At 35.4% G+C, this 21,311-nt stretch overlaps 1 pseudogene; it reads left to right on the forward strand.

Annotated features, from left to right (window-relative positions):
• Positions 1 to 19,716: 19,716 nt before the first annotated feature.
• LOC114029179 lies at positions 19,717 to 20,281 on the forward strand (annotated as a pseudogene).
• The last annotated feature ends 1,030 nt before the right edge of the window (positions 20,282 to 21,311 follow it).

Genomic DNA, 21,311 nt, shown 5'->3' on the forward strand with positions numbered 1-21,311 from the left:
ATTCTAGTCCATAGAAAATGGGGGAAAAACACATGAAGAGATTCACGGGAGCCCATAAACAGTATAGACAATATGTAAAAGTCTCAGTGTCACACAAATGATTGATGTAATTCTCATCACTCTACAGTATCACTTTCCATTCTTTTCTGAAGAAATGCATGCAGTCTCCATGACTGTCATGTCATGCACTAATGTCTAATACATGTCATGCACTGTCATGTATTAAACTCCCTACTGGAAGCCTCCCTTGAAGTTGCTAGACATCTATCTCCCTTCCCATCAGACTGGCACCACCAAAATTATTCAAGGAAATAAAATAGCGCAAAGTCCAGGATTATTGATGATATTGTAACTTTTCCACTTTCCCACTCTCCAGTTTTGGCATCTATGGTTGTTACTCTTCTATATATGAGCCTACTATTTCTCAGGAATGCCTTCTCTTAAGGAAAAAAAAAAGGAGAAGGTGGATTCTGAAACTCTCAGACTTGCAGTTGCTGAAGAAGTAACTAACCCCTGAGGCTAGTCCTGGATGAGAAATCCCCCTTTTATAACTAGAAGACATGAAATATAGTTGAAGTATCCTATCAAGACAATGCAATAAATAGAGAGGAGGGGGTGCATTTAAGAGATGTTGCAGGGTGGATTGCTTTTTGAATGTTCTAGGTCAGTCTGGTGTTACATCCCTTTGAAGGATATCATCTAAGACATTTATAGCAGTACTATTTTGATAGCAAAGAATTGAAAACAACATTTTCAGATTCTCATCAACTGGAAGTGGCTAAACAAATTGTAGTGTACAAATGTAATGGAGTATTACTGCTCTGTAAGAAACCACAAATATGATGAATACAGAAAACATAAACTCTCATAAACTGATGCAAAATGAAGTCAGCAGAGTCTAGAAAACAATATGCATATTTGCTACAACATAAATGGAAACAGTAACCACAAAATAATTTTTAAAAATTAAGGTTACAAAATTATGAATAATAAGCTTGGCCCCAAAGAAGTCACATGAGAAGACATCTTTCCCATCATACCTCTACTCTTTGTGGAGCACTAACTTCAATATGTTGATTGATTTTGCTAAATTTTTCTCTATTTAAAAAAATCCTTCATTTTATAAGGAATGGCTGTCTGGAAGAGAGAGGGAAAGAGATATAGCAGGAAATTTGAGCAATTTTTTAAAAATAGCAGGAAAAATCTAGCTCTTCAAAATAAAAAACATAACAGTTCAATAAAGAACATGTTGCTGAAGTAGAAATTATTGGAAACCCAGAGGCAAGTGACCTGTCAGAGATCCATCAGATAGTGATAGAGAAAGAAAAAAAGCTGACATGCACCCAAGATTTGGGGACAGCTGATCTCAAAGATTAAAGGAAATGACAGGCAGGGTTCTAATATCCAAATGAACTTTTTACCCTAAAGGGGTGGTAAGTTATAAAAGAATGAAAGATATATGGAAAAATTATTCTTGTGATGCGGAAAAGAAATGAAGAACCTGGAGAGATCCATGTACCTGGAAGCAAGGGGAGGTAAATGAATGTGAATACAAAAGGATTTCGCTCTGTCTGATAAGAACATCAGGAGCACTAGATCATAAAATGAGCTGAGGCTGGCGATGAATACTAAAAAATACTTTTTATCAATGACTTGTATGAAGCTGTAGAAAGCATATTTGTCACATGTATAAATTACATGAATCTGGAATGGATTAACTAACATGTGGAATGAAAAAAATTAGATTGTAAAAAATTCTTAATAGGCTAGAATGGTGGGCCAAAGTGAATAATGCTAAATAGGAATAAATGCAAAGTTGTATGTGTAGATTTTTAAAAATCAATACCACTTATATGAGGAGGCATGACGAGACAAATGTTCCTATGAAAACATATTTAGAGGGCTTTATTCAACTGCAATCTCACTGTGAGTCAACAGTATAACATGGCAGTTAAAAAGACTAATATTTTTCTAGACTGTATTAATGCAGGCATAGTGTCTACAATAATAATTTATTTCACTGTACTTAGCTCTAGTCAGATTATATCTGGGGTACTACATTCAGTTCTGGATGCCACATCTTTAAAAATACATAACCAAGCTGTAGTTCATCCAGAAAAGAGAAAGCAGAATGATGGGAAAATTGGGAACCTTGGTTTTTTGTCACGTGAGTATCAATAAAAAAAACTAGAGAAATATTTGAAACACTGTCATGTCAGAGAGGAATTAGACTTGCATATTTCCATTTTAAACCAGCTCTACTCATTAGGCTTGAAGCAAGGGAGCAAGTAATCCAGTAACAACAGACTTTTAAATTCTCTTATGTCTACTAAGTATTTGCCAATGCTTGATGAAGTCAGCCTAATCTAAGTGAACCTTACCTGACCCTTATGTGTGTGTCCTTGACTCAGGAGCTGTCTGTATTTTCTGTTTCTCATTTGCCTTAGAAACCACATGATGTCCCAATTTCTAGAACAGAAATTTTTGGAAAAGTTCTAGAAAAATCTGAACCTAACAAATGTTCTTAACTCTTAAATAAAACATCTTTATTCCTTTGTTGGCTCATCATTCCATATCATGCCCTATAACTGTGCGTCTTCCCCAAGGTTCTGTCCTAGGTACTTTTCTTGGAAACCTTATCAGCTCAAGCAGATTTAATTACCATCTCCGTACAAAAGACTAAAAGATTTCATATATGTGTATGTATATGTATGTATGTATGTATATATGTATGTATGTATGTATATGCACACATATTTGTATGTATATGTATATATGTATATGTATATGTATGTGTATATGTATATGTATATGTATATGTATATGTATATGTATATGTATATGTATATGTATATGTATATGTATGTGTGTTTATTCCAGTCTTTCTCCTGAGTGGCAGTCCTACACCACCTGCCCATACATTTCACATTGGATATCCCAATGTCCAAGAAACATTTCAAACTCAACAAAAGAACTCATTAACTTTCTCCTCCAAACTTACCCTTTTTTGAAATTTCACTCTTTCTTTGAAAGACACCACCACTCTTCCAGTCTACCAGGTTTATAACTTCAGCATTGTCCTCAGCTCCTTGCTCTTATTTTTATAGTATGCACTTAATAAATATTTATTAATCGATAAATTGATTACTCCAGTTGATTGCTCAGGTGCTAAATCTTTCCATTTCTACCTCTTTAACATCTCTCACATCCAAACTCTTATCTCTTCACACAATCTTAGTTAAGAAGTTAAGAAGATTGTCCAGAAGATTACACAGCTTTCTAATTGGTCTCCCTCCCTCAAGTCTCTCCTCACTGCAGTTGTCTGTACTGAAACAATTTCCTTAAGTAGAGATCTATGTCATGTTCCTATTCACTTAAGTCAGGAGCTCTCTATAGCTGAAACTCCTCTAAATTTTAAAGCCCTTCACAACCTTGCTCCAATCTATTTTTCCAGTCTCATTGTATATTATTCCCCCTCCTGTTCTCTGCAGTTAAGTGAAATAGAACTTTTCTCTATTACTCACACACGGCACTCCCATTTCCCATCTTTGCCCTGGCTACTCCCCTTGTCTAGAATTCATAGCTTCCTCATCTTCACCTTCTAGAATCTGTTCCTTCAAGATGCAGCTTACATGTAACCTTTTTTGATCCTCCCAAATGCTAGTGTATTTATCCTCTTCAATATTTCTTGGAACTATTTAATTAAATTGTTTTTTATATTCCCACTACCTAGTTTTCCCACTACCTGGGTCCTTAATAAATGCTTTCTTTTTAATTGAATGATTACTGTTCAGTGATGCTTATAAGATACTTTGATCTCTTAAAAAGTGGGAGCCATTTCCTGAAGAATCATTGCTTTTGCAGCTTGGACAGACTTTTAATAAAGCTTCAAGCAATTTTACCTCCCAAACAGAATGTGTTCTTTATTCCACAACAGACTTATTCTGCTTAATCCAGGGAACAGAATTAGTACCATGGGTAAAAGTGGCAGAGAAGCAGATTTAGCAAGAAAAATTTCTTAATCATTAGAACCATCTAAAAGTGTACTACTTAGAATTTACCTCTCACTAGAAGCAGAAGCTGAATGATAACCTCTTATAAAGGGAATTTATGTTTAAATTCAGATTGGAATAAATGGTCTATGAGGTTCCTTCCAACAATAGGATTCTGTGATTCTATGAAAATTCTTGCTAAATGAATTCACATTTAAAGTCAAAAGGCAGTCTGTTTTGAAAATTCCTAGAAATCTCATTTATCTTTAACCTTCAAAAATTTTAAACTAGGAATCTATACACTTGAAGTCATACGCATATTCTAATATGCATAATGAAGTGTCCTACTAAACATTTACTGAGTATTCATGGTACACCATCAGAGAGAAGAATGAACTTTTAGGAGTACTGAATTATTTAATTGCTTCCATTTTTTAATGAATGATACAACTTTAACGCTTTTGGAAAAGCAGAATATTGTAAGATGGTTTGTGGAGTCAAGGGCATGGGAAGGGAGTTTTCAACACTCCCCAATGCTTAGAAATCCTTGGTGTCTTCATGGTTTGGGGAAGGGAAGAGTAAAGAGTAAAAGGGAGGGCAAGGAAGGTGTGTGGGCAGCTAAAAACTCGTAAGACCAAGACTTAGTGCTAATCCCACCAATAACTAACAGCATGACTGAACAAGTCCCTTTGCTTTTCTAAGCTTCAGGTTGTTTAAATGCAAAATGGGGGGGGGGGTTGAACTAAGTGATTTCTATGATTTCTAAATGATTCCATTTCTACTTTCTATGACTGGTACTAGAGAAAAAGAAAAGGAGAGGAGAGAGAAAAGATGCAGAAAGAAAAAATATAAGAGGGAGAAAAAAGAGAGGAAAATGCAAACAGAAAAAAAAAGATCAAAAGAGTGGAAAGGGTTATGGAAGGCATTCAGAGGAATTTTTAGCTCTATTCCCTACACAAATCAAACAAAATCAGGCTCTACAAAGCAAAGAGAGACAAAGTATTGTGGGCTCCTAAAATCAGGGTAACAACTCTTACTTTCTTTGTTGCAGCTTCTTTTCTCCTCAGTGCTTTCATTTTAGGGCTTAGGTAAAAACAAACAACAACATAAAAAAAACAGCTTTAGGAAGCAACTCACTTCTGTTCCTTTAAGTATGGTACAAGCAGCCAGGTCTCCTAGCAGCAGAATCTCTTGTGGTGGAAGATGAAAATGCCCAAAATTACAGCAAAGTCATCTCTGTTTCCAAAGGGTTTGCATAGCAAAAACTGTGATAAAATGTGGGGAGGAAATATTCTCCACTTCCATCTCCCCCTTAGCATAGTAACAGGGTATCAGTGGATATGAATATGTAAAGATGTCCAGCTTTAAATTGAAAACCAAGAAGCTATGGGAAGAAATGCTTGGTGCCAATGGAAATATCCAGATTATCAAGTTCCCCAAAGCATTAGGAAATGTGTTAGCTCTGGGGAAGAGAGGCCTCAGTTCATTGTATGAGGCCTTAGGGAGCATGGAACCCCTGAATGCAGTTAATCTTGAGGGTTTAGGAGTCCAGAGTAGAGACTCAGGAATAAAAGTCCCTAGGGTGGTACCGCTCAGGACTCAGATTAATTTACTTTTTCTCAACTAGTTTATATAACGGTTCTGTTTTCGAGCAATGTCATTATTTCTTCTTAGACATAATAAATTGAATCCTTCCCTATATCAGAAGAGGTTTGAGTTGTGTTCTATGATGACTACTTGGTTCCAAATTTTGGAAGAATCAATCTAATCTTAAAGTGAGTTCAGATTTCACTAATATGGAAACTGTCAAATCTAAACTTGGCTGGGTGAAACTGACCTTTATACAATCTATTAAGAAAGAGCTCATTAAATAAATTGAGTGTAAATAAGTTATAAAGGGTAATGGTTAATTAACTTAAAAATTCAAAAAAAATTTAAGACCTTCTGTATAATATTTATGCATAAGCATGAATTCCATTTGGAGTGGGTCCTTATGGGTTTATAAATCTGACTTTTTACCCTCTAACTTTTTTTATTTATTTCATTGAATATTTCCCAATTACATGAAAAAAAATTTAACAATCATTTTTTTAAAATTTGAGTTTCAAATTTTCTCCCTTTCTTCTCTTCTCCCCCCTCTTTGACAGAGCAAGCAAATTGATATTGATTGTACATGTGAAGTCATGTAAAACATTACCATATTAGCTATGTTGTAAAAGAAAACAGGCAAAAAACAAAACAAGAAAAATAAAGTTTTAAAAAGTATACTTCAATTGGCAATCAGAATTCATCAGTTCTCTCTCTGGAGGTGGATAGCACTTTTCATTATGGGTCCTTTGGAATTGTCTTGGATCAGTGTCTTAATTAGAGTAGCTAAATCTTTCACAGTTTATTATCCTTACACTATTGCTGTTACTGTGTACAATGTTTTTCTGGTTCTGCTCACTTCATTTTGCATTTTATTTAGTCTTCTCAGGTTTCTCTGAAACCATATTGTTCATCATTTCTTATAGTATTCTATCACAATTATATACACATCTTGTTCATCCATTCCCCAATTGATAGGTATCCCCTTAATTTCCAATTCTTTGCCACCACAAAAAGAACTGCTACAAATATTTTTGTACAAATAGGTCTTTTTCCTTTTTCTTTGATTTCTTTGGGATACAGACCTGGTAATGGTATTGCTGGTTCAAAGAGTATACACAGTTTCATAGCTCTTTAGGCATAGTTCCAAGTTATTCTCCAGAATGGTTAGACTAGTTATTTTTTTTTGTCCCCTCTGGCATTTGTCATTTTCTTTTTCTGTCATGTTAGCCAATCTGATATGTGTGAGGTGGTATCTCAGAATTGTTTTAATACAATACCAACAAAACCCAGCAGCGAGAGATAGAAAGAAAAATTCCATTTAAAATAATAGCAAGCACTATAAAATACTTGAGTCTTCCTGACAAAACATACTCAGGTATTATATGAACACAATTACAAAATATTTTTACATAAATAAAGACAAATCTAAACAATTGGAAAAATACTCATTATCATGGATAGGCCAAGCCAATATAATAAAAATGACAATTCTACCTGTTAATTTATTTATTCAGTGCCATAACAATAAAACTACCAAAGAATTAATTTATAGAGCTTGAAAAAAAATATTAACAAAATTCATCTGGAAGAACAAAGAGCCATGAATATCAAGGGAATCAAGAAAAAAAAAATTGAAGAAAGGCAGCATAGGAGTTCCAGATTTCAAATTGTATTACAAAGTGGTAATCATCAAAACAATCTAGTACTGGCTAAGAAATAGAGTGTTGGATCAGTGGGATACACAATTTTTAAAAACAAAAATGAGCTGGATTGCTCTTAAGTAGTTGTATGGTGCATTTTATTGACTCAAGTCTTACCATGAAATGAAAGACCATATTTTAAACACCATTATTGCCAAGAATATTGTCTTCATTCTTCTTGGAGCAAACAGCTTTGGTAATGTTCTTCCAATGATACTGTACATCTATGAGACATGCAACACTATTGCCTCTGAAAGGACTGAAGTTGAATATTATCCAAATGTCAATAGAGAAGCCGATGGTGGGCATAAGCAGGCTGTAACACATTATAAAGAGTTACTCAGGAGATATCACATATATAAGATAAAAAAAATAAAACATATCATCAAAGAAATGTATGGCAAAAAAAAATGGATCATCTTATAGTGATAGCCATGGCTTTTTTCTTTTTCATATTAAAAAATGTTTTGTTGATGCTTTTTTCCTGCATATCGCCACTACTACAAACCTACCACCCTCTCCACCTCCTCCAGTAGAATATCTCCCTCAAAATAGATATACATAGGGGGCAGCTAAGTGGCACAGTGGAGAGAGCACTGGGCCTGGAGTCAGGAGGACCTGAGTTCAAATCCAGCCTCAGACATTTGACACTTACTGGCTGTGTGACCCTGGGCAAGTCACTTAACCCCATTGCCTAGCCAAAAACAACAAAATACATATACATAGTCCAGTATTATGGATCAACACATTAAGGGAGGGAATAAGTATTTATATAATACCTACTATGTAACAGGATTGATGCTAAGTGCTTTTTATAGATATTATTTCATTTTGATCCTTACACTCACTTTGCAAGGTAGTTGCAAATTATTCTCAATTTATAGTTGAGGAAACTGAGCAAACAGAGGTTAAGTGATTTATCCAGGGTCACCAATCTTGCAAGTGTCTGAGGTCAGATTTGAACTCAGGTCTTCCTGACTCCAGGCCCAATGCTGTATGCGCCGTACCATGGTGTGTACTTATATTTCAGTATTATCCATGCCTAGGTTTGTTTCTCAAGGCCTAACCTGGCCCATCCCGATTCCCTCTAGGCCAGAACATCTAGACCTCTCACTGGCCCCAAGGCTATCTGGTTTGGTCCTTCTTTCTCTTCTAACTCCCTGCTATATTATAAATAAGATTGACCTTCTACCCTAGAACAACACCAAACTGATTTTGGAGATTGAGCCATCTTGATGCGCTAAGTTTTGCTCACTCATAGCTTCTATAGTTGTGAACTAAAGTTTCTGTCCTTCCTAAACCATCCTCCGCACAGCTGCCAAAGTGATAGTTTGTGCCAAAGCACAGCTCAATCTAGCCATATATACCTGTTAAAGATAGTAAGTAATCAGACACAACCATTCTCCTGCTCCCTCACGGAAGATTAGTCTCTCCGGGAGATTGGTACTGATTCCAGAGATCTTTATCCATACATATATCTTATGCATAAATTTACATTTATGTCCTACAGATTTGGGGTGGAGTTAGAGTAAATGGCATGTAGGAACACAAAAAGGTTTATTGATACTCATAGGTAGGCTTAGTATCAGAGGGTATGAACAGTTATTGAATTAGGGATAAAGTCCCATTCAACCTCCCTCATTGTCATTGTCAAAATCCCACAGGTCAACATTCAGGTCAGTGGCCCAGACATGCAATGGGTCACTCTGGTCAAAGGTCCAGGGCCTCTGAGGGCCAGTTTATATAGGGTTTTCAGATGAAAGGCCTGCCATGGCAGCTGCCACATCATTGACAGGAAGATGGGATCAAGGAACATGGATCAGTAACAAAGAGAGTTTTATAAAAAATTAACCACGAAAGTGTAATCCAACCATGCACAGAAGTATTCACTGTGTATTGTAAGTATTCAGGTGTGCACTGTGTATTCTAATATGGAGCTCAGAAGCCCTCTGGATGAGGAAGGTACAGTGTTAACAAGGCTACTTCAGCAAGCTTGTGGAAGAATATTGATAGCCAGTTCTAACTAGAACTGAGTACAGTTAAGCCTAAAGCTTAACTGTATAACATAACATGAGCCAAGCCTGGGAAGATGGGGCCATGGACTTCTCTGGCTTTTCAACATTTTGTCCCTCTCCCTCCATGAAATGTAAGCTGTTTGAAAGGAAGAACTGTTGTTTTTGTTTTTGTTTTTCTTTGTATCTATAGTGCCTCACAGTGTCTATTACATAGTTGGTGCTTTATAAATGCATACTGATTGATTAGTTCACCCTCAGTCAATCAGGAAGTTTCCTGATTAAGTAAATGGAGAACTTTTGGTGCTTCATCTATATTACTACAAAACTGCTTAGCTAACTAGATGGCTCCTTTCAATCAAGAGAAAACAAGGAAATAAAAATCAGTGCAGAATTATTATCACCTTAAAAGTCTGAAAAATTCATCCTGACACATAGGCCATCTTTGTAGTCCACAAAGGATGAACCTTTTCCTAACAGTCACATCTACACCCTAAAGATACCATTAGGAATACTGTTAACTCATAGAAGATATCTAATATATCCTAGAGTGCAAAGACTGCCCAGGTGTGCCCAGATCCCTCAAATGTAAATCTTTTTTTTTTGGGGGGGGCAATTGGGGCTAAGTGATTTGCCCAGGGTCACACAGCTAGTAAGTGTCAAGTGTTTGTCCTGAGGCCGGATTTGAACTCAGGTACTCCCGACTTCAGGGCCATTGCTCTATCCACTGCACCACCTAGCTGCCCCAAATGTAAATCTTTACTTCCAACAATCTATACTGGGGGATTAGTGCAATTGTGTCAAAATTATTTGATTTATAATAGCTTCTGCTCTGTAGCATAGTATTCGTAGTTCTGCTGGAATAATGAGTTCCTAAGAGCTCCATGATTGGAGAAAAGGATGGAAGAGTGAAGAACCTGAGGGCTCTACTATTGCAATATTCTTGCTTATAGGATCAATTCTTCATCTTAATCTGGTTTTCAAGATCTTCCATAGTGATTTATCTCACACTCCTTCCTTTCCTGAACACTCTGTCCCAAACTTAAATATTCACTCTCTGGGGGACAAGCCTTGCCCTTATCTATAATGCCTTATCCTCTCTCTTCTATCTATCCAAATCCTGTCCTTCCTTCCAGTTCCATCTCAAATTCTGCCTCCTCCATGAAGTCTTCCTTGACTGACTAACCCTTATTTAAGGGAATTTCTCTTTGAATTACTATAAAATTAATCATCTATGTCATTAACTTAATTATAGTGATATCTTTCATTTACATAATGCTATATAGATTACAAACCACTTCCACATCCATTATCTCATCTGAGATTATTCCCATTATGAAAATTAGGATACAGAGGCTCAGAAATATTATGTGATTTAACAGAACCCTGGACCTGATCTTTCCATTACATTGCCCAGATAGTGCCTTACATTGTTGTTAGTTACCGTTTCAGGTATCTGTATCTTGTGTTTATCCTATTTGTCTTCCCTTCCAATCTCTTTTTAGATAGTAAACTCATTAAAAAGAGATATCACTCATGGAACTATTCAACATTATATTCATTATTGTAGATAAAGGCATAGAAGGCATGCTTATCAAGATGACATAGTATAAAGAAGGAAAAGACAGATAAAAATAAAAAAAATTCAAGAGGCTGAAACAATAGGCTAAATCAAATAGGATAAGACAATAGGAATAAACAAAAAGTCATGAACTTATATTTAATAGAATGAAAGCTCCTTAAGAGAAGAGAATGTCTTAGATGACCAGTAACTTATTTGACTACTGTCAAGTAATTTATAAAAATTAACCAGGAAAGTACAGTCTAACCATGCACAGAAGTATTCACTGTGAATTCTAAGTATTCAGGTGTGCACTGTATATTCTGATATGGAACTCAGAAGCCCTTCGGATAAGGAGGTTTAAGATGTTATTGTTGTACTCTCCCTATAAAATTTTTGTTCTGATAAGATGATAAAACAAGAGTTCTATTCTGGTTAAAAGCCAACAGTCCTATGAACTATATTATATCTAGGGATTTAAATATTAACCTCCAGGAAAGTACAATAGCAGTTAAAGTATTTTAGTGAGTTTTTACTGTTATCTTCTGTTTCTTGTATCCTTATAGTTGAAATATCCTTCTCTCTTCCCCCTCCGCGTCCCCCAAGAGCCTTCTGTTACAACAACAGTATTTTTAGAGAGAAAAAAGAATCAGCAAAACTGATCAAAGTATGAAAATCATGTGCTATGTATATTGCTTATGGATTTCTCACCTCCACAAAGAAGTGGGTTGGAGATATAATCTCATATTATTTCATTTAGGTCCTGCTGGATCATTATAATTGTGTTACATTTACTTTGGATTTTCTGGCATGTAGTTGTTCTTTGCCTTTACATTGTTATAGTTACTGTGTATATTGGTTTCTTGCCTATGATTACTTTACTTTGCCTCAGTTCATGTAGATCTTTCCATCGTTCTCTCTATTCCTCACATACATCATTTCTTACTGCATAGTGATATTCCATCACATTCATGTAGCACAGTTTGCTTAGCATTTCCCATTTAAGAGTTTTCAGCTTTATTTCTATTTCTTAGCTATCACAACTAGTGCTGCTATAAACATTTTGGAGTATATTAGAACTTTTATCTTATTGATGTCTTTCTTAGGGTATAAGCCAATAACAAAGTCACTGGTTTAAAGAGTATGGATGTATTCAACTTATTTGCATAAATCCAAATTGCTTTCCAAAATAGTTGCACCATTTCACAGCTCCATCAACAATGTATTAGTATAGAATTGGGCAAGTGGAAACTAATGACATTATGAGATATCAAGAATTAATCAAACAAATTCAAAAGAATGAAAAAATAGAAGAAAATATAAAATACCTCATTGGAAAAACATCTGACCTGGAAAATAGATCTAAGAGAGACAATATCGGAATCATTGAACTACCTAAAATCCACAATTGAAAGGAGGACCTAGACAGCATCTTTCAAGAAATTATCAAGAAAAACTGCCCTGATATCCTGGAGCCAGAGGCAAAATAGACATTGAAAGAATCCATCAATCACCTCAGAAAAGAAATCTCAAAATAAAAACCCCAAGGAATGTTATAGCTAAATTAGAGAACTATCAGGTCAATGAAAAAAATACTGCAAGTGGCCAGAAAGAATCAATTTAAATATCAGGGAGCCACAATCAGGATTAACACAGGGCTTAGCAGCTATAACATTAAAGAATCAGAGGTCATGGAGCATGATATTCCAGAAGGCAAAGGAGCTAGGACTACAACCAAGAATCACTTACCTGGTGAAACTAAGCATAATACTTCAAGAGAAAAAATGGCCATTCAATGAAATAGAAGGACTCAATGAAATAGAAGGAAAGGACCAGAATTAAACAAAAAATTGATGTCCAATATCAAGATCCAGGAGAAGTCAAATAAAAAAACTTAAAAGAAAACAATGCATTAGTGTGCCTATCAATACACACACACACACACACACACACAATTCTTACTATTGTCATTTTTGGGGCATTTTTTACAATTTGTATGATATAAAATAAGACCTCAGGGTTGTTTAGACTTGCATTTCTCTTACTATTAGTGATCTAGAACATAATTCTTTTGAGAACTGTTTGTTCATATCATTTTTATCACTTACCTCGTAGTGAATGGCTGTTTTATATATATATATATATATATATATATATATATATATGTAAAGTGATTATATACTTAGATGTTGTCTTTTGTAAGAAATTTTGTGCAAAGATTTTCCCCCAATTTGACTACTTTCCTTCTTGTCCTTGGGGCACTAATTTTGTCTGTGTAGAAGCTTTTCAGTGTCAAGGAATCAAAGTTATTTATTTATTTTTTTTTTTGTAATTGCCTCTATCTCTTGTTTGGTTAAGAATAAATGTTCTAGGGGCAGCTAGGTGGCACTGCAGATATAGTACCAACCCTGTAGTCAAGAGGACCTGAGTTCAAATCTGGCCTCAGACTCTTGACAATTACTAGCTGTGTGACCCTGGGCAAGTCACTTAACCCCATTGCTTAGCCAAAAAAAAAAAAATTTAAAAGAATAAATCTTCTATCCAGAGTTGAGAGAGATATGTGATCTTCTTCCCTTTTTAGCTTTTTATGCTTCTCTTGAGTCTTTTATTTGAAGATCCTATTTTCTATTCATCTCTGGTCTTTTCATCAGGAAAGTTTGAAAGTTCCCTATTTCAATCAATGTCCATTTTTTGCCCTGAAAGATTACCCTCAATTTTGCTGGGTGGTTGATTCTTGGTTGTAATCCAAGCTCTTTTGCCTTCCACAATGTCATATTCCAAGTCCTCAGATCCTTTAATGTAGAAGCTGCTAAGACCTGTGTAATCCTGACAGTGGCTCCTTGTTTTTTGAATTGTTTCTTCCTGGCTACTTACAGTATTTTCTCCTTGACCTGATAGTTCCAGAATTTGGTTACAATATTCCTTGGAGTGAGTTTTCATTTTGGGATCTCTTTCAGGAGGTAATTGGTGGAGTCTTCCAATGGCTATTTTACCCTCTGGTTCTTGGATCAGGGCAGTTTTCCTAGATAATTTCTTGAAAGATGCTGTCCAGGCTCTTTTTTTTTTTTTATCATGGTTTTCAGGTAGTCCAATAAGTTTTTAAATTATCTCTCCTGGATCTATTTTCCAGGTCAGTCATTTTTCCAGTGAGGTATTTTATATTTTCTTCTATTTTTCCATTCTTTTGATTTTGTTTGACTGATACTTGATGTCTCATAGAGTCATTAGCTTCCACTTGCCCAATTTTAATTTTTAAGGAATTAATTTCTTCAGTTAGCTTTTGTACCTCCTTTTCCATTTGGCCAATTCTACTTTTACAAAAGCTGTTTTCTTCAGTGGATTTTTTTTCCATTTGACCAATTCCATTTTTTTAATTTTTTTTTTTTAGTGAAGCAATTGGGGTTAAGTGACTTGCCCAAGGTCACACAGCTAGTACGTGTCAAGTGTTTGGTCTGAGGCCGGATTTGAACTCAGGTCCTCCTGACTTCAGGGCCAGTGCTCTATCCACTGCACCATCTAGCTGCCCTGACCAATTCTATTTTTTAAGGAGTTGTTTTCTTCAGTCAATTTTTGTGCTTCCTTTTCCAAGCTATTGACTCTTTTTTCATAATTCTCCTGTATTTCTTTTCCTAATTTTTCTTCTACTTCTCTTACTTGATTTTTAAAATCCTTTTTGAGCTCTTCTAGAGGAGTTTTTGGGCTTGAGATAAATTCATATTCCACTTTGAGGCTTTACATATAAGCATTTTGACCTCATTGCCCTCTTCTGAGTTTGTGTTTTAATTTTCCCTTTCTCCATAGTAGCTTTCTATGGTCAGGGCTCTTTTTGGATTTTTGCTCATTTTTTAAAGTTGAACTCTATTTCTGGGGTACAGGGGACACTGCCCCAAGCTTCTTGTGCTGGGGGTCAGAGGCCTGGTCACTGACTTTCCATGAAGGGACCTCAAGTGCTGGTGGCTTGCCCACTGTGCTGGGGTGGTCTGTTGTGCTGGGGTTCCAGGGCTGGCAATTTGCCTTCTTAGCTTGGACTGGAGGCTTTACAGCTGCCCTTCTGTGCCACTAGCCTGCTGAACCATAACCGAGGGGCCTAGGATGCTGATCTGTGCTGTGATTAAGAGCCTTCTACTGGCTTGCCTGGATACTGTTTGTGCTGGGCTGTGCTCCCCTTTTACTCAAGTGAGACAGACATTTCCTGGAGTCCTAAGTTATTTTAAGTTGTTAAATTGTTTCACTCTATCTTTTTGTGGATTCTGTCACTCCACAATCCATTGAGAGGCTTGATTTAACATTGTTTCTGAGAGGAACTGGGGAGAGCTCAGGCAACTTCCTGTCTTCTTTCCACCATCTTGGCTCTGCCTTCCTATAATCTTTAATATTAAGATCACATATCCATTTAGAATGTATTGTTAAATATGGTATAAGGTCTAAGCCAAATTTCTACTATACTGCCTTTGAGTTTTCCCAGTAGCTTTTTTTTTTTAATCAAAGAAGGAATTTTCCCTAGGGAATTTATGTTTTCTACTTTATCAAATACTGGGCAGTTGATTTCTATTGTTTCTGATTCTCTCTTGTCTAGTCTGTTTCATTGATCTTTCTCTCTCTCTCTTACTCTCTCTCTCTCTCCATATACCATCATATCATCTGTAAAGAATTATTATTTCATTTCCTCATTGCCTATTATGATTCCTTCATTTTTTGTCTTATGCTAAAGCTAGTAATTCTAGTATAATATTGGATAATAGTGGTGATAATTAGCATCCTTGCTTCACCCCTGAGTTTATTGGGAAGGCTTCTAGCTTATCCATATTACAAATAATGCTTTGGTGATGGTTTTAGATACATACTACTTATCATTTTAAGGAAAGCACCATTTATTCTTATGGTTTCTAGGGTTTTTAATATGATTAAGTATTACCTTTTGTCCAAAGCATTTTTTGCTAATGTGACTGAAGACTATATAAGAATTCTGGAAATTCTATTCATGGTTTGTTAATCTTTGGTTACAATGGGACTGTGCTCTGAACATATAACAAATAGTTATTAAATGGCTTTGCATGTTGGTAAGTATGATCGGCAACAGTATCTATCAACAAATCCCAGAATATTTTTTATACCAATTCTCTTCCTTTCTTCTACTACCTCAGTATCTGGGACATAGCTTTTCTCAGTTTATATACAGCATAGTCCCAGTTCCAAGTCCAATGTCCACTTGGGTTCAAGTATCATGCATCCTGACTTCTCAAGACTTCCTTGATGGATTGACTGGCTGCACCATCCCACCTATTCTCATGGCTCCAAAGTTGCCATGGCTTGAAATTCTGAGTTTGATGGGTCTGGTGATGCTTGCACTTAAAACTGAGAAAGATAAATGAAACAGAACAGAAACAAACACACCTAGGCTCAGTGTTTGGACCTGAAGTAAAAGAAGGATAGGAAGGATAGTCCTTTCATTCTCACTTGGTTTAGTCTACAGCACCTTAGCTGTGGATAAGATAAGATCTTTATCTTCTGGAAGCTGTAGGGAAGAGTACAAAGAAAATGATTCCCTCAATCTGTCCAGTTTTAAAGATGTAGCCTGTTCCAGTTATGCTAACAATCAAAGAAGGCTATGCCCAACCATATGGTAAGCTGATGTCAAGAGTTCCCATCTTAGGATATGTGGGCATACCCAGAAAAGCCTCTATTTATATACATAAAACACACATATAAGTGTAAATAGTTTTTTATGAATAGTATATCAAAACCTTAACAGAGAAATATGATAGAGAATTTTTCCTCATCTATTTATTTCCCTTCTTATCCTAGGTGTATTAATTTTTTCTGTGCAGAAGCTTTTTAGTTTCATGTACTCAAAATTATCTATTTTGTCTTCTATAATCGACTCTAACCCTTGCTTGATTAAGAATCCATCTCCTCCCTATAGCTCTGGAAGAGCTGCTTCAGTTGTAAGTTTTTAATAGTATAATGTTTAATATTAAGGCCATACACCCATTTAGAATATATCATAGAATACAGTGTCTGTCTAACCTAATTTCTGACACACTACTCTCTAGTTTTCTCCAAAAGTTTTTGTTAAAGAGGAGCACTTTCCTAAGTTCTTGTGGCAGCAAGGTGGTACAGTTGGTAGAGTGCCAGGAATGAAGTCAGAAAAACTCATCTTCCTGAGTTCAAATCTGGCCTCAGACACTTACTAGCTGTGTGACTTGGGTAAGTCACCTACCTTGTTTGCCTCAATGTCCTCATCTGTAAAATGGACTGGCAAAAGAAATGAAAAATCACTCTAGTATTTTTGTCATGAAAACCCCAAATGGGGTCACAAAGAGTCAGAAATGACTGAAACAACAATAAACAAAATTCTTAAGTATTTAAAATTTTCTAGTTCACTGAACACTGGGTTCCTAAGTGCCACTATTTCTGATCCTCCCTTGTCTAGACTATTTATTTGTCTATCTCCCTTTAACAACAAACAAAAAGACAATATTAGATGTATTTGATGACTGCTGCTTTATAATATAATTTGAGTTCTAGAAGTACTATTCCCCCTTTGTCCCTAGTTCTTTTCATTATTCCCCTTGTTATTCTAGATCTTTTACTTTTCCAAATTAACTTTGGTATTATTTTACCAAATTCTGCAAAGTATTCCTTTAATAATTTGATGTGCATAGAATTAAAACTGTAAATTACTTTTGGCACTAATGTCATTTTTATTACGTTGACATAGCATTGGCTCGAGTACTGAATATTCCTTCAACTATGTAAGCTGTTGTTTATTTCTTTAAAGAGTACTTTGTAATTGAATATATACAAGTATTTTGTGTGTTTTAGTAAATTGGTCTCCAGATATCTAATGTACTTAGTAGTAATTTGTTATTCTGAACCTGATAAACAACAAACAAGAACATTTCTCAGAGAACAAAAGGATAGTATACAAAACTTCAAATCTTTTTATATACACTTCATTTTTTAAAATATATATCACAAATTCAACAACTAGCTGCAAGTCTCTCCAGACTTCTTGTTGAAATTGTTATATACTTTAAAAGATGCAGCTCAAGTACTAACTTATAAATGAAGTTTTTCCTGATCCTCTCAACCATAAGTGCCCTCTCTCCCTATGTGATCTTGTATTTAACAAACCTACTTTCTACCAGACTGCTTTCCATCTTCCTCAGCAGTTTTTGGTGTATTCTTACCCTAGTAGTGTTAGTATATTTGCTTCTGAATCTTGTGCAAATAATCTCTCCAGAGTGCATTGTTTCCTTGTGAAAAGGAAATCAGCTAGTATTGATAACTTTGATTTTTAGTTTGATTGTAGGATTAAACTCTCTTCTTTAGGAACAGCTAGCCCTAACAGTTAAGTCAGACGAATATAGATGTTCTTTTCAGTCTAGGTTACCTATAAATTTAGTAGATAGATTGATAAGACATTTTCATTTAGCAGCAGATAATTTAGAGTAAGATGTATCTTTGTAGAAATAAAATAATCATAGGATTATAAGACACTTTTTAAAGGCTAATTTCCCCTTTCTAGCAGCTGGAGAAAAGGGGATTGACTAAAGGTTAAGTTCCTCTTTCCAGTCTTAGGAGTTGTTTTTTTTTTTTTCTTTAGCTAGAGATTAAGTCTAAGTTGAACAATGGAATCTTCTAAGGTTGGCAGCTGGAAGATGGGGATGGGGGGGAGGGATGATTGATAACTACAAACCACAAGTTCCTTTTTCCCAGCAAGATTTCTGGTCACAAAAGGCATCACCTGTAGGGCAAGGACTTCTGGAGTAATCTCACTTAGACAGCTAGATGTTGCCTGAGAGAAATGAACTAGTCAGATGACCTGTCTTGTCTAACTAAATTATGTTCGAAATAAGTTTCCCATTTTTTAAATTCCTTTTTTCTGTTATAAAAATAAGCTCTGTAAATCACTCCTTTATCACTAATTAGTTGACCTGATTAACTGGTAACTTGATAGCCTTATTATTAAATCATTATTTATTACTTCAGATTTGTACCTCAGTTTTTTTTTTAAATTTCAGATAATTAATTTTAAAACTTGTCACGTATCCTTGCTGTGTTAGGACAAAGTAAACCTTGCATTAAGACCAGGAAAAAGTTTCTTAAAAAGATGGGAATTGAGTTGATTCTTCAAGGAATCTAGGGATACCAGGGGACAGAGGTGAGGAGGGACAGCATTCCAGGCATGTGTATCTCTCTAGGTTGGAATGCTGCAATCTTCAACTCCCCACTCTAGTCCCACTGCCCCAAGTATCTAGATAAGAGCATGGCTGGCTCCTAGCCTCCAGAGGGCTCCCATCTGACCACACTGTGAACTTTCACTGAATTTTGGCTTCCTTTCAGAAGGTTGCAAAAATCAGGTGCTCCTTCAGGTGTAGACTTCCAGCCTGTTTATCTAAGTTGATGCTGGCTTTCCTAGTGGGATCTTTCTCCCAGTGACCATGATTTCTGTTTTTTTCTCCAAGTTTGGTCTGGATGAAGGCATTTGCTATTGTTTCTCTTTGAATTTTTTACCATTATTTCATCTTGTGCCTTTTTAGATTTTTGCTGGAGTACATGTGGGAAATGTGGACTTTTTTATGACCTTTCATGTCACTTTTCTAACCATAAATCTTCCCCATAGATTGTAAGTTTGTTGATAACTCCAGTTCTTGGAAGATTTATCAGTAGAGCTCAAGTTCTGCCTGTTCTACCAAGTTGGAAAGACCTATAATGATGAAAACCTGTGATTGGAGGGTCAATTTATCTAAATTTACTAAGGGCCATTAGGCTTGGGTTTCTATTTGGGTTGATGGTGGACAACAAGTTTTCTCACAGAGAAGATGCAAAGTAAAAAAAGTACTACCTCTTCTATGATGACAAATCTGTTTCAAGACAATTATTTTCTTAAAGTGTTAATATAATAAGATCAGACTTGGTAAAAGAGTATGATCTTATCAATTATCAGCTTGAACCTATCCCAATGCTAACAATTCTATTAAGATGGAAATCAGCATTGTAATTGTCTATATGTAGAATTTGAATACATCTTTAAAGTATCACTTAAAAGATTCCATAATTAGAAAATAATTCTTATTAGTAAGAATAAAAATTCAGCATATGAAGTTACAGTCCACATAAAGAGATCATTAGAATTAAGCCCTGCACAATATAAATGGAGACCATAGCTAAATATGACATCATGGATGGGTTACCAGCTAAAGGTGAATTGACTCTTTCCAGCAGGATATGACCCAACTCTAACAATGAGATGTGAACAAAAATTTCTAAGTACATCTTTTTGAACCTAGTCTCCATGAATAAGGAAGGGAGATGGTACTTCAAGCAGTAAAAGATCATGTTATGGAGAAAAGCTTCTGAGAAACTGAGGAAGTTAAGAGAACAAACTTTCACCAGCATTTTGAATCTCCAGAACCATAGGTGTATGTCTCAAATATGAATTAAGGATGAAGGAAAACTTCTGTGAAAGTTCAAAAGATTCAAGATGGTTTTAGCCTATGGGGGAAAATACGCCAAAATTCCATTTATAATTAATTGTTATCCTTAATCTGATCCTCCTGTATTTATTTTGCTAAACTAAAGACTAACTAAATATTCTTCAAAATATTTTTTTCCCCTGAAACACTGGAACTTTCTCAAGTTGCTAGGTTTTTTTTTTAACTTCATACTTTGATGCAATGATAATATACACTCAGATATGTTAATATTTTATAATTTTATTTTCCTTCTATATGATATAGATTATAAAACTTTTTGCCCCCATCCATTTCCGGGACATTGATATTCTCTCCAAAACAAGATGTACGTTTAGATGATATTAGAAAATTCAAGGGACAGCTAGGTGGCACAGTGGATAGAGCACCAGGCTGGAGTCAGGAGGACCTGAGTTCAAATCTAGCCTTTAGACACTTGACACTTACTAGCTGTGTGACCAGGGTAAGTCACTTAAGCTCACTTGCCTTGCCAAAAATAAAAACAAAAAAATTCAAGTGGTTATGGTGTTATGTAAACATTTAGAACTAGGTATTCTATGTGTACACCTCTCACCAAGTATCCTTTTAAAAGTCTTGTATGTGTCTGAGAGGTTTATATGTAATTTTTTGTTCTGAGGCTCCCATTCCATAATGTTTTAAATTTATAGCTTCATCATAACCTTGCAAATTAAGGAAGTATGTAACTTGATCAAGATTTTAGTTCCATTCTCTCTTTTTGCCATTCTTAGTTTACAACACTTCTGTAGATTTTCTATGGTGTTGTTAATATTTTAAAATTTTGAATTTCCCCCGTATTTTAAGGCATTTTATTTTTTTTAAGTTGTAGGGAAAATTTAGATGTGTATGCAGAAAACACTAATTTTTAAATTCACAAACCTATTCACTATTAGGATAGATGGACTTTGTATCATCTCTGATCCATATCTTGTTAAAGATATTTGTGTTAAGCTTACAAC

Source organism: Vombatus ursinus, unplaced genomic scaffold (genome assembly GCF_900497805.2).
Source record: "Vombatus ursinus unplaced genomic scaffold, bare-nosed wombat genome assembly UNPS02014910.1, whole genome shotgun sequence".
NCBI lineage: Eukaryota > Metazoa > Chordata > Mammalia > Diprotodontia > Vombatidae > Vombatus > Vombatus ursinus.